Below are 15,108 nucleotides of genomic sequence, written 5' to 3'. Positions count from 1 at the left end.
TATGTATGTTCTTAATGTTTTACTAGACTTTTGTGAGCATTTTTACAATTGTTTTAATAAATTATCTTGGAAAAATGTGAATTACAAAGATTTTTGTTACATTTATTTTGTTTCGTTATGCAAACGTAAGTTTGTCCACTTTATTGTAATGAAACCAATATGGGAAATAAGATTGGAATATAAATATTATTTCACAAAAATGTTTTTTTTTTCACCTAAATACTTATACAAGCAAATCTTATGAAGCAGATTCCACAGGTTGAGAAAAGTGTCAAGACATACTTGACAGCTATAGAATGGGCAAATTTTGAGGTCTGCAATTTTTTTGAGGTTTGTCAATACAGTACCAATCATTACTGTTCTCTTAGATTTTTCCACAGACTGTATTATACCCATTCCATGAAGCAGGTCACAAGCTTTGTCTTGTCTTTTCCTATTTTTGATCGGAATAACACCACTTCAAAATTCTCGTGTTGAATTTTAACATCTCATCCCTGAGAATGTGACTCTATTTAGTAACAATGTTGTTGATGATAGTATGCACTAATTGGACTCCATGCAATAGCAGGGTGGGCTTTGATGCAATACGACTGCTGCTCTTATGAAAAGTGAAGGATTTGGACAAAAATATGCACATGATTTGAATGTCACTTGAAGAAAAAGAGAGAGATGTGGGTGATGTGTCTATAAGCCATGGAATCCCAAAAGGTTGACAGCAACTACCTAGAACGAGGCAAGAGGCATTGGTAGATTTTCTCTGTAGCTCTCAGGAGGCAAGAACTCTGACACTACCCTGGGCTTGGGCTTCTAACCTTCAGAACTGTCAGGTAAGAGATTCTGCAGTTGAGTCACACAGTATGGTTGTGTGTGGTGGTAGCACTTGTGACAGAGAAGTGAGCAAATCACTTCCTTTTCTGTGGCAGACAGTTTTTCCAGATGCCCCATGCAGAGGCACAATCATAGTCTCTGACTGTGACCATACAAGACTTTCACACTATTGAGTTGGAATCAATAGGTTCGACTGTTACTATAAATTCATTTGTGCCACCGTCAATGAAACAGTCCTTATGGCTGATCTATATCAAATTCATTCCAGCAAGTGATTCTCGATGATATCAAAGAAGGCACCCTGTCTATTCATTTTCAAAAGCCTATGTCAGCACTTCTGAAAACCCACGCTGATCTCTTTCCAATAGCTTCTCCTGTTTCAAGAGGAGGGCCTGATAAAAGCCTACAGAGTGGTGTTTGTCATTGACCTGGACATTGACATGTTTTTCAGGTCTAACTCAAAACGCAGCTGATACATCCTCAGTCCATTAGAGAAGGACACACTTGATAGAGACTCATTGGCAATTAAAAGTCACAAGACACTGAAAGTCCCAAATGATCCTACATAGGTGAGTGAACAGACATTTCACTGGGAAAGGATGGTGTGTTAGTAAAATGTTCATATTTAAATCTTGTCCCAATAGCAATGCTCCACTTGCTATTGCTGTATTTCTATCAGAACAAACCCCTTTGAAGTGGTTTCCCAGACCTGATTCATGATAACCTTTATTGGATAAGTAAATAAATAGAATTGGTTATCCAGAGATGTATCCTGGGTTTCCTCCTAAACTATAATTGATACTATAACAGCCTTGGGGATGTTACCACTGGCCACAGATCCCACCTGTTTTATCTAGTCACAAAATGGCATTCCTGACCATGTCTATAAATTAACTCTTTCCTTGCTGCAGGCTTAACTTGCACTGCAATTTCAAAATATGTTAACACATATATTAATAGTTCATTTGATAGATACTACTGACCAATGGGTTTACTTGATAAAAATGTTTTATACGTAGACTCAAAGTTTTGTGGATAGATGAACTACAGCCCAGTCTGAGGAGCACATATTTATTGTTTGTTGAGTTTCAGATTCATTTAATCTCCCTTGAAAGAACCCTAGAACATCCTCAGTTTATGTCAATAGTGAACCACCGATCATTACTTTTATGAAATCTCACATTATATAATGCAGTGGCGGGGGTAAGAGAGTACCTGTCAGACCCCTGCCAAGGGCCCCCCTGGAAAATCATACTGTGTGACAGACCTAATTTAAGGGAAGTTTATTGTGGGGGAAGGGAAGGGAACAGGGACCTGTTAAGGGAATAGAGGCAGAGAAAGTGGGGACAGAAAAAGAAAATGAGAAAGAGATGTTGGCTTAGATTTTTCCAAAACCAACTTTAATAAGGATTCTTAAATGCTTCATCCTTCCTTTTAACCTACCGCCCACCAGAGGTAGTAGAAAAGAAAGATTATGAGGACATGGGGGAAGCAGATCTGCTTAGAAATAGTTCTTTAGTGTGGTTCTAATCTTCATTATCATGATATCAGCAGTTCATTCCAAAGGAAACAGCAGTGGTGGCTTGATCCAGAAGCAACTGAAAGGCTCTGCCACATCGGCCAGAGTCCACGGAAGTGGCAAGAAGCTGCCGGAATACCACAAGAAGTGCATTTGTCTCTACGAAGTCAAAACAAACAATGATCAGGGAAGAAGGCAAAGTAAACCAATGCCCAGTGCCACAGCACCATCAATAAAAGCCTGCATCAGCAAAGCCCAAGGAAGACCAGCAATGAGTGGCAAGGCAAACTGATGCCACAGCGCTGTGTGTCCACTGTCTGTTGGATTATACTTACACCCTTTCTAAACAACACATGTCCTCTCAAGCATCCGCTTCAGCAAATTATCCCATGCCCTTTTCCAGGCAGCTTCCAGAAAAACACTACGTCTCTGTTCTCAGCAAAAAGTTCTCCCATGTGTCTGCTTCAGCAAAATATCCTCTCATAAGACAGTTGCTAGAAAGACATCACAAGACACAACTGAGTCTCCAAAGAAACCAGAAGTTTCCATTTCAAAGAATGAAAGAGAGAAAAAGAGAAAGAGAGTCTAGCCAGGAACTCAAAGAAATACAGAGATAGGGGGTTGGATAGCTCACCAGTTAAGAGCACTGACTGCTCTTCCAGAGGTCCTGAGTTCAATTCCCAGCAACCACATGGCGGCTCACAACCATCTGTAATGGGATATGATGCCCTCTTCTGGTGTGTCTGACAGCTACAGTGTACTCCTATAAATAAAACAAATAAATCTTTTATTAAAAAAAAAAAGAAATAGAGAGAGAAAGAGAGGAGGAGGAGGAGGAGAGCAGGGATTGCAAGCAGTCCTCTACAAATTGCTGTACCTGGCACCTGGCAGGTGGTTCTGAAAGAAAATAAAACTTGAGACCCGTGATTCATGTAATTTATGTCAAATAGCCCAAAGAGTTGTTTGCGAGCTTTGAAACCTGGGGCTGAGAACATAGCAGAACAGGCCAGGACATGCCTGGGCCGACCAATCGTTAAGACATTCCTGAGGCTGCTTAGCCATAAAGATAAAGAGAATGACTGGCCAGGCGCCTCCCTATCTCCCGCCCTTCTGACCTAAATTAAATGTTATCTGCATGTACAGTCTGGTGATGTTTAAATGGACCAATCATGTGAAACCACACCAATTCCTCCCCCAGTCCCAGCCCCTTTTCTATAAAAACCCATAGCTTCCAAGCCTTGTGGTCAAATCCACTGTCTCCTGCGTGAGATACTTTTCAACCAGGAGCTCCGCCATTAAACCACCTCGTGTTTTTACATCAAGACAGTCTGTTTGTTGTTCTGTTCGTAATTCTTGGGTGCACACTGAATCAGGAATTGAATGGGGGTTTCCCCACTAGGTTCTTTCAGTTCCTGGGTGCTTATTGGAATTGTCTGTTAGCCAACAATTAGCATCTATGTATTCATAGCTCAGATAATACCTGTAGTCATATTCTCTCTCTCCCTCCCCCTCTTTCTCTCTCTTGCTCCTACCTCTTCCCTCTCCCTCTATTGGCTTTCCTCCCTCCACCCCCTCTCATCTTTCCTCCCCTTCCTCCCTTCTCCTTTCTTTACTTTTCCCTCTCCCTCCCCACTTCCAGAAGTTTTTGGCAGGTCTGCTACCTAAAGGGTATAATCACTCAAGATGCATCTGGTTGTTTTCTCTTCCGAAGTAAACAGCTGGAATCCTTTAAACTCTCTCCCTTGTGGAGAATGATAGTGCCCTGTCATTTGAAGGATAGGGAGTGACATAGATTTATGGGAAGAGAAAGGTCAGGTTGTCTTTGCCTTTGAACACAACAAAGATGGCACTAATGATAACTCGCCAATAGATGTCTTTAGCCTTGCTTCCCTGGTGGACAGGGTTAGTTGCTAAATTCTGCCTAGTTAGTTAATGTATTAGGACCTGTTTACAACAGAGTTTGCCTAGTTAATGTATTCTCTTTGAAGACCTGTTTACAACAAAGTTTGAGTCGATTAGGATCTAGCCTGAGGCTGGGGTTGGGGAAGATTATGGCCTGGATTAAAACCCAAACACGTGATGCTGGAAATCAGGACCTTACTGTTATCTCCTCTGTGATGGATCTATTGCACAGCAAGGTGACAATGGTTAAAGGTGATATATTATATTCTTGGAAGTTGCAAAGAGAGGGGCGAAGTGCTTTCTTATAGAAGCTGGTAACTCTGAAATGATATATTTCTTAAATGGATTAAACGGACAGATTCTCTATGTGTGTGTGTGTACTTCAAAGCACTGTTCGGAGCAGGACTGACACCTGCAATCCTATCCATTGCTCAGCTGGAAAGAGAAAACAGAAGCTTGGAGAGAAAGAACACTGTGATTCTCTGAAGTCAGACACACCTGTATCTGAACCCCATGTGTACTGTCACCAAGCTGTGCATAACTGGAAGCCTGATTCCAAGTCCTGGTAACTGCATTTCCTCTGATTTAAACAGAGGTAAGTAGTCACACCTTCCTCCCACAGTTCCTTTGTGCTTAGATGTGAGACATATGTTAGATAAGATAACGCAATACAGAAGTGCCTGCAGCATTGCCTGGCCCCATACGCTCAACCGTCCATCCCTTTCCTTCTTTCTTTACATGCAAATCAGGAGATGCTCTGCTCTGACTCACCACAGCTCTGCTTGCAAAACACTGCCCCCACTCCCTTAAGTCTGAAGCCCATGAACAAATAAAAATCCAATTTGGACAAATCCGCAGTGTGTTCTTCTAAAACTCAGGGGGAAAAAAATGGAAAGCTAAATGGCTCGGCCTGGAAGACCCGATTGTTATTTTAGCCGCTGTCTGATTGTTACAGTGTGATCTGAAAAAGAGGTGGGTATTTTGCGGAAATACAAATATGGATGCTCTGAATACATGAATAATGCATAGCCAGTTCCTACCTGTCTGCCAGAAAGATGTGTCCTTTTTTTCAGATGGAGATTTGGAGAATAATCAGAAGATATAGGCACTGATAATGAGTGAACTCTGCTAAATTAGCCGTGGGTATGTGCACCATGTGTGTTCAATATTGTTGATCCTTTTATTTTACATTTTCTTTGTTAACAAAATAGATCATTTCAAAGGTGGTATGACACTCATGAAGGTGCTTGCACATTTTGTTTTTATGGCTCTCCTGGATTTAGGAAGAAGGTCCTCAAGGGCCTTGTGGTTTTCACAGTGAGTCCACTCACTTGGCTAATGCTGGCCACACAGGAGGTAAACCCTGGTTGATTAGAGTTGAATGAGTCAGAACACGGAACACACAGGTCTGATCAAGAAGAAAAGAGCAGTGTGACTCACTAAGGGGTGCTGCGAGAGGAAAATGATTGAACAAGAAGGAGGATGAACCGGGAGACTTCCTATGTGGGTAACTGCTGCTCTGGGGGTGAGTGGTGCTGACAGAAAACTCCAGAACTTTGTCACTGTTTTATCTCCAGTCCTTGAGCCACTGTTTGGTACGCAGCAGATGCTGGGGAACATCTGTGAAGAGTCAGGTGACTGAGGGAAGGGATGAACTTGGGAGTCTACAGCATTCCTCCTGTTATGCTGTGTGCACCTGTGGACGTAAAGGCATTTGGACACACCCCCTGCCTTCAACGTGATGGTTAAAGGCAAAGGAAGGAAAACAATGGTCTCTAAACACTGTGCCTGTTACATACACTGCTGAGAGTCATATAGGGGAACAGGAAAGAGAGACCTTTCACACTGGCTGCAAGAGGGCACAGGAGGCTCAGAATTTTCCTCAGAGTATGGAAGTCTCAGCTTGAACATGGGTGAAATGAGCTAGATGATAAAGTAGCATCTTCTCCCTGTCACAGAGGTCTTGGATATACAGAGCTTCACTTGGAGGCACTAAATATAGTGATCAGTTAACCACAGGTATCAATCCAATGGTTTGTACTCATAGTTCTATCTGTAGGCCATACAGACAGCCACTGACCATCAGAGTTGTGACAGTATTATCTAGGGCCACACCACTCTGACCTGACCACTGTCAATCTCATTTGATCTTAGAAGCTAAGCAGGCTCAGGGCTGGTTAGTACTTGAGTGGGAGAGCTGTCCAAGGGAGATAGAGTCCACCAAAACTAGGTCTTTTAGATTTTTAGATGTGGCCCTAGATTGGAAATCAAGACAAAGGTTACATAGCAATAAAACAACAACAAAATAATAATAAAAGTGTGTGTGTGTGTGTGTGGGGGGGGTGACAACAATAACAACAAAACCTACCTGGAATTACAGTTTCCTTCTTAAAGAAAACATTAGGGCCGGGCGGTGGTGGTGCACGCCTTTAATCCCAGCACTTGGGAGGCAGAGGCAGGCGGATTTCTGAGTTCGAGGCCAGCCTGGTCTACAAAGTGAGTTCCAGGACAGCCAGGGCTATACAGAGAAACCCTGTCTCGAAAAACCAAAAAAAAAAAAAAAAAAGAAAAGAAAACATTAGGAATGTTTATATGTGCTTCTATGATGATCATCCACTTATGTTAAAGAAAGAGCACAAGTACTATTTAAAGACAGGGAGGGAGAGACTGGGCTAGGGGTGGGAGGGGAAACTGCAGTCGGGATGTAATATATTAGAGAAGAATAAAAATTAAAACAAACACTGTACGGTGTTGTCAAGTTGATAGCTTAGACACCAGCCCTAGCAGGATTGGTTTCAGCGTGGAGTCGATACAAATACAATTTTCTCCCAGCTGCTTTTGTCAGTAGGCATGAGCACAAGTTCTAAGGATGTAAGGATGTGCTGCTTAGGAGCCTGAGCTGGTGGGGTTGGTAGAACATGGAGGAAAAACACAAGAAGGAAAGCGCAGTGGGGTTGCTCTCCTGAGGGTAGCTTCTGTGCCCTTAGTTCTGTGCTCTGTGCTCTGCCTCCAGGGAGCTGATGGACAAATGTGGCTCTTGTTCCCAGCAATCACCCTCAGCCTGGTTGCAGGCTGCAAGCTTCTGTAGGCCCTATGGTCTTCATTTCATCACCAATCGGTCTTCTGCTTGAACTACAGGTTCTGAGATTCAAAACAATGAAAGCAGGCTTGATTCAACAGCTATTTTCTATTTTAGCATACATTAATGAAAACTGATTTTAAATGTGGGCATGGTATGATTTTATGACACTCATAAAAACAATTATTACTGACTTATTTGTTTTCATAATGTTCATAAGTGACCAATGGTCCCTTACTAGTAATATGTTATAATCTTCTTTCCTATTTTAATTCTAGCATATATTTTATGCATTATATATTTTATGTTATAATACCTCATATTTTATGATTTATTCCAGTTCCCTTTGTTTATACTGAAATGCATTATCTATATTAACAGTTCTTGGTTACATATATTTAACAAATATTTTCTGCATTTGTCTTTTTTTAAAAAAAGAATTTGATTTCTCAATATAGATAAAGTTACATGATCAGGTTGTTTTTTTAATTTTTGATAAGATGGTTTCTAAGGGGGGAGTCTGATGTTTTAGAACAAACAGGGGCTTTATACTTTATTATTCATTAAGTATTTCAGTTATCCAATGATTCTTATATAATTGCCATGTTCACGAAAGGACTCTTGTTTTAAGTGCTGGGAATATGAAAGTAAGTAGTTTGGATCATATGTTATTGTAGCCCTTTGAAGGAGGATGGCTTTTACATTGAAATGGGAGCTGCTAACTTTAACTGGAGTCACCTCTTGAAGGATCTCTTCCTAGGAGCCATAGACAAATGGGCAAATGACAAGCCCAGTGCTAGGAGTGGCATACCTCCCCTGGAGTTGTTGGTCAAGGTGTTCCCTATATCTTCCAAGTAATACAGGCTACTCCCCTGTTCTTGGTTACTCGCCAGTATTTAGTGGTTAGACCCTATTGCGAAAGGGAATGAAAGACCCCCGTAGGGAGACCCTCACTCAAGTCTCGGGACCGCCGCGCACCCAGTAGGACACTGAGACCGGTTCTTGTGATCACACGAGGAAGTTTATTGAAAGTGAGACAGAACGAGACAGGACGAGAGCTCAGGCCAGCATGCTGGGGTCGAGACTCATGCTCCAGGCGGGAGTAGAGGAGTTTCGACCCCGGCCTGAAGTTTTACAGAGCTTTTAAAGGAAAAAACCACAAACCAGGGGAAGGGAGGGGAAATCATAAATATTTTCAACAATTAGATCATCGATCATGCGCTACCTTAGGCAATGCTTCTGGGGCGTTGAGACATTCTACAGAGGTCGTTGGAACATTATGATTGTTCCAGGAAAGGTAAGGTATGTCCCGGGAGTGGCTGAGGCCTGGGGACCAGATGCCTATGACTCAAGTGTTTATGACCTTAGCAGGTTACCAGGAATTTTCCATTCTTCAGGACCACATACTTTGGTCATTAGACCTAGAAAAAGCAAGTTGGTACTGACCACGAAGCCTCCTCCCTGTTAGCCAGCTAGCTCTTCTAGTACAGGAAAATGCTTCGTAGTTGCTGGAGGGAAAGTCATCATTAGTTTTGTCTGGCTGTGAACTCTGTGAACTACAGTGACCAGCGTGGCAAGGTGTGCTCACGGGTGCCCGAGGGACGTGAATGGTATAGGGGTAACCAACCATTTTCTGATCCGATTTAAAAAACCACTTCACAGGAGGAAATGCATGCTTGGTATTACAAATCTAGCCAAGAAGCCACGGTTGTGGATCTCATAGGTCCCACTGGTACATTTACTACTAGTTTCCTGATAAATGAACAGAGTATCAGATTATTCTCTGAATTCATGCCTCTGTGTTCATAGATCAGTACAATTCTCAGTCTTCATGAGAACTAGCCGTGTTAATGAAAAAAAATTAGTATTAATCGCAACTGACCAAAGTGGAGAGAATAGTTGTCAGTGGAGTGCTCAGTCACAAACGATACATTGGGACAAATATATCTCTCCTCAAGTTGTATTGAGAGGAATGAGTTAGCTAGGCTGACTCCATGACAGATTGCAAACCAGCAGTTTGGGAGACTAGGCCTAAGTTTCTGTTTCCCAGAACTGGAAAAACCCAAAACAAGTCGATTTCAGGAAAAAACAAACAAACAAACAAACAAACAAACAAACAAACAAACAAACAAACAAAAAACAAAAACAAACCACCCCTCGTGGGCAGCCACTTCAACCGACCTCACAGGCAGCCAATCAAAAGCTGTAGAAACTGCCCCATCACCTAGCTTGAGCCAAGTATAGCTAATCAGCAAAAGGCCCATCCCCTAGAGCTTTAACCAGTCGCAAAGGCACCCACACCCCTGGAGATAGAGCCAACCAATCAAGGGAAGGGAAGGCAAAAGCCATTCACTCCTACCCTAAGAGGCTTTAAATTGACCCTGAAAAATCCACACCTCTGTCTTCTATCCCGATGCACAGTGGACCCCCGAATGCAGGTTCTCTGCAGAATAAAAGCTCTTTGCTGTTGCATAGTATTTGAGGCTAGGGTATCATTCTTCACGAATCACGGACCCTTATAGTAAGAATCATCATGGGAGAGGGTATGGATGATAAGATGGCAATGGAGGTCAAGGAGGACTGGAAACATGCCTTTGGACATGACAGGATCACAACAGTCCTCAATTCATAGCAACAAGTCCTGAATTCATAGCAACTGTGGTTACCTGCACATGATCAAGAGAATCAACCTTTTAGCACAGAGGGCAGAGGGGCTCATGAGGCCCCACTACTAACTGGAGAACTTTTGAAAGCTAATGGCTTTTTGGAAATGGAAAGTCAGATTTCTTTAAAAGTGAGGTCCTGGTTGGACAATTCAGTCAGTCAGTTGAAGACCCCAATACAAAGTTTTTCTGCACCGGCCATGGTGGCACATGCCTTTAATCCCACGATTTGGGAAGGAAAGGCAGGCAGATCTGTGTGAGTCTGTGACAGGACATCGAGGGCTATATAAAGAGACCCTGTCAAAAACCAACAACACTAACAGCAACAATAACAAAAACAACAACAACAAAAACAAAAAAACCCAAAACAACAACAACAAAAAGCAGAAACAAATAAAAAAGCAAACACTTTGTGGGCAAGAAGGAATTCTGTAGCATTTTACTTGTGCCTAGTATTGCCCACTTTGCTCTCCTGGGTCTCTGAGCTGTCAGTCATTGGCCAAGAATCATACTATGTTGGCTGTCTTGCTCAAACCTTCTGGCCCACACTACAGATTTGGACTAGTCAACCTCTGAGATATGGGAGCTAACCCTTTATTTGGATTGGTTCTGTCTTTAGTAAAACTTGGACTGACATAAGATGTTAAATTATTATTTAGGTCGAGTGTTTTGGAATATACCTAGTATGAAGACACAAAATTGAGAAACGCCAGCACATTATTTAAGTTCAAAGTCACCAGATTATATAAAATCACTAGGAATGTGAAGTAGATGAAGAGAAGATCAGACATCTAGCCTCTGGGGTCCTTATATAGTAAGATACACACACACACACACACACACACACACACACACACACACACACACACACACATGCAAAAGTTGAAAAGAGCAAAAGCTCATAGGAAGGACCATACAAAGAAAAAAATATAACATCATGATAACTATGATAGCCTAGAAGCCATCAGAAATTATACTAAATGTATCTAATACTGTTGATAAGTTAAGTCAGATGAAAGTAAAGAGTTGGATCCAATATGGCAGTGTCCTCAAATGACCTTGACAAGCATAATGTCCATAGAGGTGGGGGTTTGAAACCCTGACCAGAATAAATGCAAGACAAATAATTGGACAGTTAAATCTGGGGGCATGTAAATCTTAACTTTTGAAAAGTAGATCACTTTATAGCAAGTACTTTTAGGTATACAAGAATGAACAATTAAACTTCCACACATCTCTCACCTCTCACTTAGTTTCCTTCATTATTAACTTCTTGAATTAGTATAGCACATTTATTACAATTGGTGAGTGAATATTGATACACAATTGTGGCTCATTTATTACAACTGGTGAGTAAATATTGATATGTTATTATTAACTAAACATTAGGGCTCACTTTTCATGATGTGCACTTCTGTGGGTTTGACAAATCTATAATATCGTACCTCCATTTTTACAGTTAAATTTTAGAATTATAGATTGCTGCTTACTAACTATGTAACCATGAGCAAATATGCAAGACAAGATTCTAAACTGTTATGGTTAAATAAGATAACTCAGATGAAAATCCTGGTACAAATACTGGCAAGTAGTAAATGTTAATTTCCTACCACTTTCTGTTGAATAGAAGCCAGGAGATGTGGCTAAATACATTGAAATTTCTTGATAACTTAAATGTTTCTTAATCTATGTAATTAAAAAATTTTCAAGATACAGGCCATCCTCATATAACTGTTTTACTACCATAATTGTTAGCATTAGGTCCAGATGACTCTCTTTGTTGGGGTTGATAATAAAGGCCAAATCATTCATTGATCACTCGCTGTTTGGATCAGTTGGCCCTACAAGAAAAATGGCTATGTTGTCATAGATACTACATCTCTACAATCCTAGCCATTCATCTCTCAGATGAAAAAGGTCTCAGACCCAGATTTTAGACTTCCTAATGCAATCTCATCCTTAGGTTAGAAACTACAACTGCTGTAAAGAATCTCAAATTGCAATCTTAACTAAAAGCTGTTTCCATGGAGAATTTTTGGTAGAAATTCAAGATTTCATGAGAGGTTAACCAGATAATGTTAAAGATCCTTTTCACTTGGTAGTTGCATAACATTTATTTAAAACTTGGTAAAATAACTTAGATTCTGGCCAAACAACTGTACTGTTAAGGGAGAAAAATAATTGACTGTTCAAAGTCAATTTATTTAAAAGCTTGCCACTTTGATTGCCTTGATGGAGCACAGAGAGGTAAATCCTGCTGTGGCCTCTCATAAAAGGTCATGTGTGACTTGTTTGTTTGTTTTGCTTCTAGCAGTTGTAACAATCGTTTGTTTCATAGACCCAAAACCTACTGTAATAAGAAAGGCACGATAGCACATGCCTCTTGTCAGTAAGTCCACCTTGGTGAACTGATGAGTTTAAGGAATTTGGACTGGCTTACAGGAGGAGCATGGGCTGAGCGTCTCTCACAGCAGCTTGCTATCCCACCCACCATAGCTGTATTGAAGCAGGAGAAGGGCAGAAATCCCTGAGAACAACAGGTGCTTTCTTATTTCAGGTGGATATAACTCAGGAATTAGGTACCAGAAACTCATGATCTCACAAAGCTTCCTCTTTGTAAGTGGCTCTGGATTTTTGTTTTACAGATTTGAAGGATGAGATTGCATTAGGAAGTAAATTTCATGGACCAAGAGGAAGGTGAGATTTTGGAAAGCACTTTTATTATTACTCCATAGGTAGGAGCTTATTTTTCATAGGTGGGAAATGAAGAAGAAAGGAAGCCCCTTATATCAGGAGAGAGTCCTGGATGTGGGTATCACAATGGGTCCCTAGCTCAGGGTTGATAAGATGTTTTAGGCTGAAGGATGGGGATGGCATCAGACAATGGATCTGTCAGGCCAGTTGGCTCACCTATAAGATATCCAGGTGCCTCTCGTGTCTTACTATGTAGCTTGTAGACAGTGGTGCTCACTTAGGCTGTATAAAAGAAGAAGAATAACAAGAAACCAGATCAGGAACCAGAGTCCCCTTCTGCCATTCTGATCCCAGCCAGGACAGAAGTAAGGTCATTGACGGATTCTAGTCAGGGAAAAGAACCAGAACTGCTCCTTTTCAAGGTCCTGTCCTTGATCAATTCTGTTCTCATCAGCATCACCCCAATGTCTCCACCCATCACGATGACAACCTCATGGAAGCTGCATCAGTTACCCTTCTGCTTCCTCATATACTATGATATCTTAAAAGATTATTCACAGTTGTGCAGGTACAGAAAGGAGTAAAGGCTGGAATCCTAGGCAAAGGTCCTGTTATTCCCTGCCATCCCTCTACTGTGCGATGCCAACAGTTTTATTACAATTACCATCGACTTTGCTAGCTCTGTTTCATTCTACTTATTTCGTGACTGTGGCTCAGGGGCCAAGATATCTATGCTCTGAGATGGTAATAAGATGTTTATGGTTTTCCCAGAGGAAAAGTCATACTACAGCGATTGAAGTGTGAGTACTCTGGTGTAGAGGTGGAAGGAGTATAGGAAGTTAGAGGCCAGCTGATCTGTTTATGTCAAACCCTGACTCAAATAAATAAGGAAATGGAAAAAGAAAGAAAACAATGATATTAGTTACATTTCTGTTACTGTGATAAAATATCAAAATATCATTGATAAGTTATTTCTCTGCTGGTGAAATGAACAAATTCAAGTCAGATTAGAATACGTTAAAGGTTGATTTATTGGGAAACTGCTCTTGGATGAGTTCACTGGCCCCAAGGACCAAGGCCAGGGAAGACAACATTAGAGAGAGGGGAGAGAAAGAGAAAAGGCACAGGTGTAGAGAGAGAAGGGAGAGGAAAAGGAGAAGGAGGAAGAGGAGGAGAAGAAGGAGGAAGAAGAGGAGGAAGAGGAGGAAGAAGAAGAAGAAGAAGAAAAAGAAGAAGAAGAAGAAGAAGAAGAAGAAGAAGAAGAAGAAGAAGAAGAAGAAGAAGAAGAAGAAGAAGAAGAAGAAGAAGAAGAAGAAGAAGAAGAAGAAGAAGAAGAAGAAAGAATGAGAAAGAGGGAGAGGGGGCTCATCAAAATGCTGAATTATACTGGATTATATAGGGAAAAGCCTCTGTGGAAAGGGCAGCCCAGCTTCTGGGCTGGGAAGTTCAGGGTTGGGGGTAGGGTATGCCAGGTAGGCACTGAGGGATTCTGGGAAAACCTGGCGGCCAGGTCTGATTTAATATATGAAATATGCATCCCAGTCCCTTGTCCCCAGGGTCTGATTTAATATATGAAATATGCATTTCATATATGCATGAAATATGCATCCCAGTCCCTTGTCCCCAGGGTCTGGAACCAAACATTCCAGTTTTTTGTGGATTATAAATAATTAAGGGACAACATAGTTGACAACATATCTAGTTCCTGCTGACTTTGAGCACCTTTATGGATTGTGGGCAAAAAGCTGTTTTTTTTTTCAACCAAGTACAAGAAGGCCTGGTTGTTTCACGGCTGTCCAGGTTGTGGGACATCTGGGAGTAGGAGTGTGTGGCCCCGGTTGAAGCAGTCTTGTGAGGCTGAGCCAGTGCACCTATGGGTAAGTGTTTTGGAGCTTTCCTGAATGTGGGTTATGAGGAAACACCTGGATGTTAGGGGCAGGAGTTTCGGGTGAAAAACTTTTTGGGGGGTGTGTACAATTGAAAGTCTTAGGCCCATATTCTTGGTAGTGGAGGAGGGATGGGAACCCAGACCAGGGAAAGGGAACTAGATCCCACCCTCAGGTATAGGCAGGTGGTGATGGGGAAACAAGTTGGTTGCTAACTGACAGTACTTTTCTTCGTGAGTCCATTTTGACCCGTGATAGTGGATTCAGTGTCTTCCCTGAAGCTTACAAGATTTTCTTATACGTTTACAAAAAAAAAATAAATCCTTTATAACTTGCATTTTCTGCCTCAAAACACTTTTCTAGACCTTCAAACACTTTCTTAGAAGCTTTCATAGCCTCAGATTTTATGTAAACTCTAAATTTTACACCTTTTCCTATCTAATTATTCCTGAGATGCAGGTGCTTGGTCCCTGGGAGCTGTCCTTGTAAAGGGACTTCCTTTATCTAAAGTTACTTCTTTCCCTACTAGTTCAGTCT

General features: G+C 41.4%; 1 long non-coding RNA gene across 4 annotated transcripts in view; it reads right to left on the bottom strand.

The window, feature by feature from the left end:
• Positions 1-1,885: 1,885 nt before the first annotated feature.
• LOC110311980 (uncharacterized) overlaps positions 1,886-15,108 on the bottom strand; it is a 66,520-nt gene continuing 53,297 nt past the window's right edge. For 2 of the 4 annotated variants that reach the window (XR_015045681.1, XR_002380012.3), the window contains 4 exons: positions 12,902-12,967; positions 2,982-3,110; positions 2,683-2,841; positions 1,886-2,506 (listed from right to left, as the gene is read on the bottom strand). This is a non-coding gene — a long non-coding RNA (uncharacterized LOC110311980). The remainder of the gene's footprint in view (positions 2,507-2,682; positions 2,842-2,981; positions 3,111-12,901; positions 12,968-15,108) is intronic. The other 2 variants (XR_015045680.1, XR_015045682.1) reach the window with 1 other exon arrangement.

Source organism: Mus caroli, unplaced genomic scaffold (assembly GCF_978045245.1).
Source record: "Mus caroli unplaced genomic scaffold, Mus_caroli_1 scaffold_17, whole genome shotgun sequence".
Lineage (NCBI taxonomy): Eukaryota > Metazoa > Chordata > Mammalia > Rodentia > Muridae > Mus > Mus caroli.
Note: the sequence above shows the minus strand (reverse complement) of the source record. Positions and strands in the feature narration are given on the sequence as shown.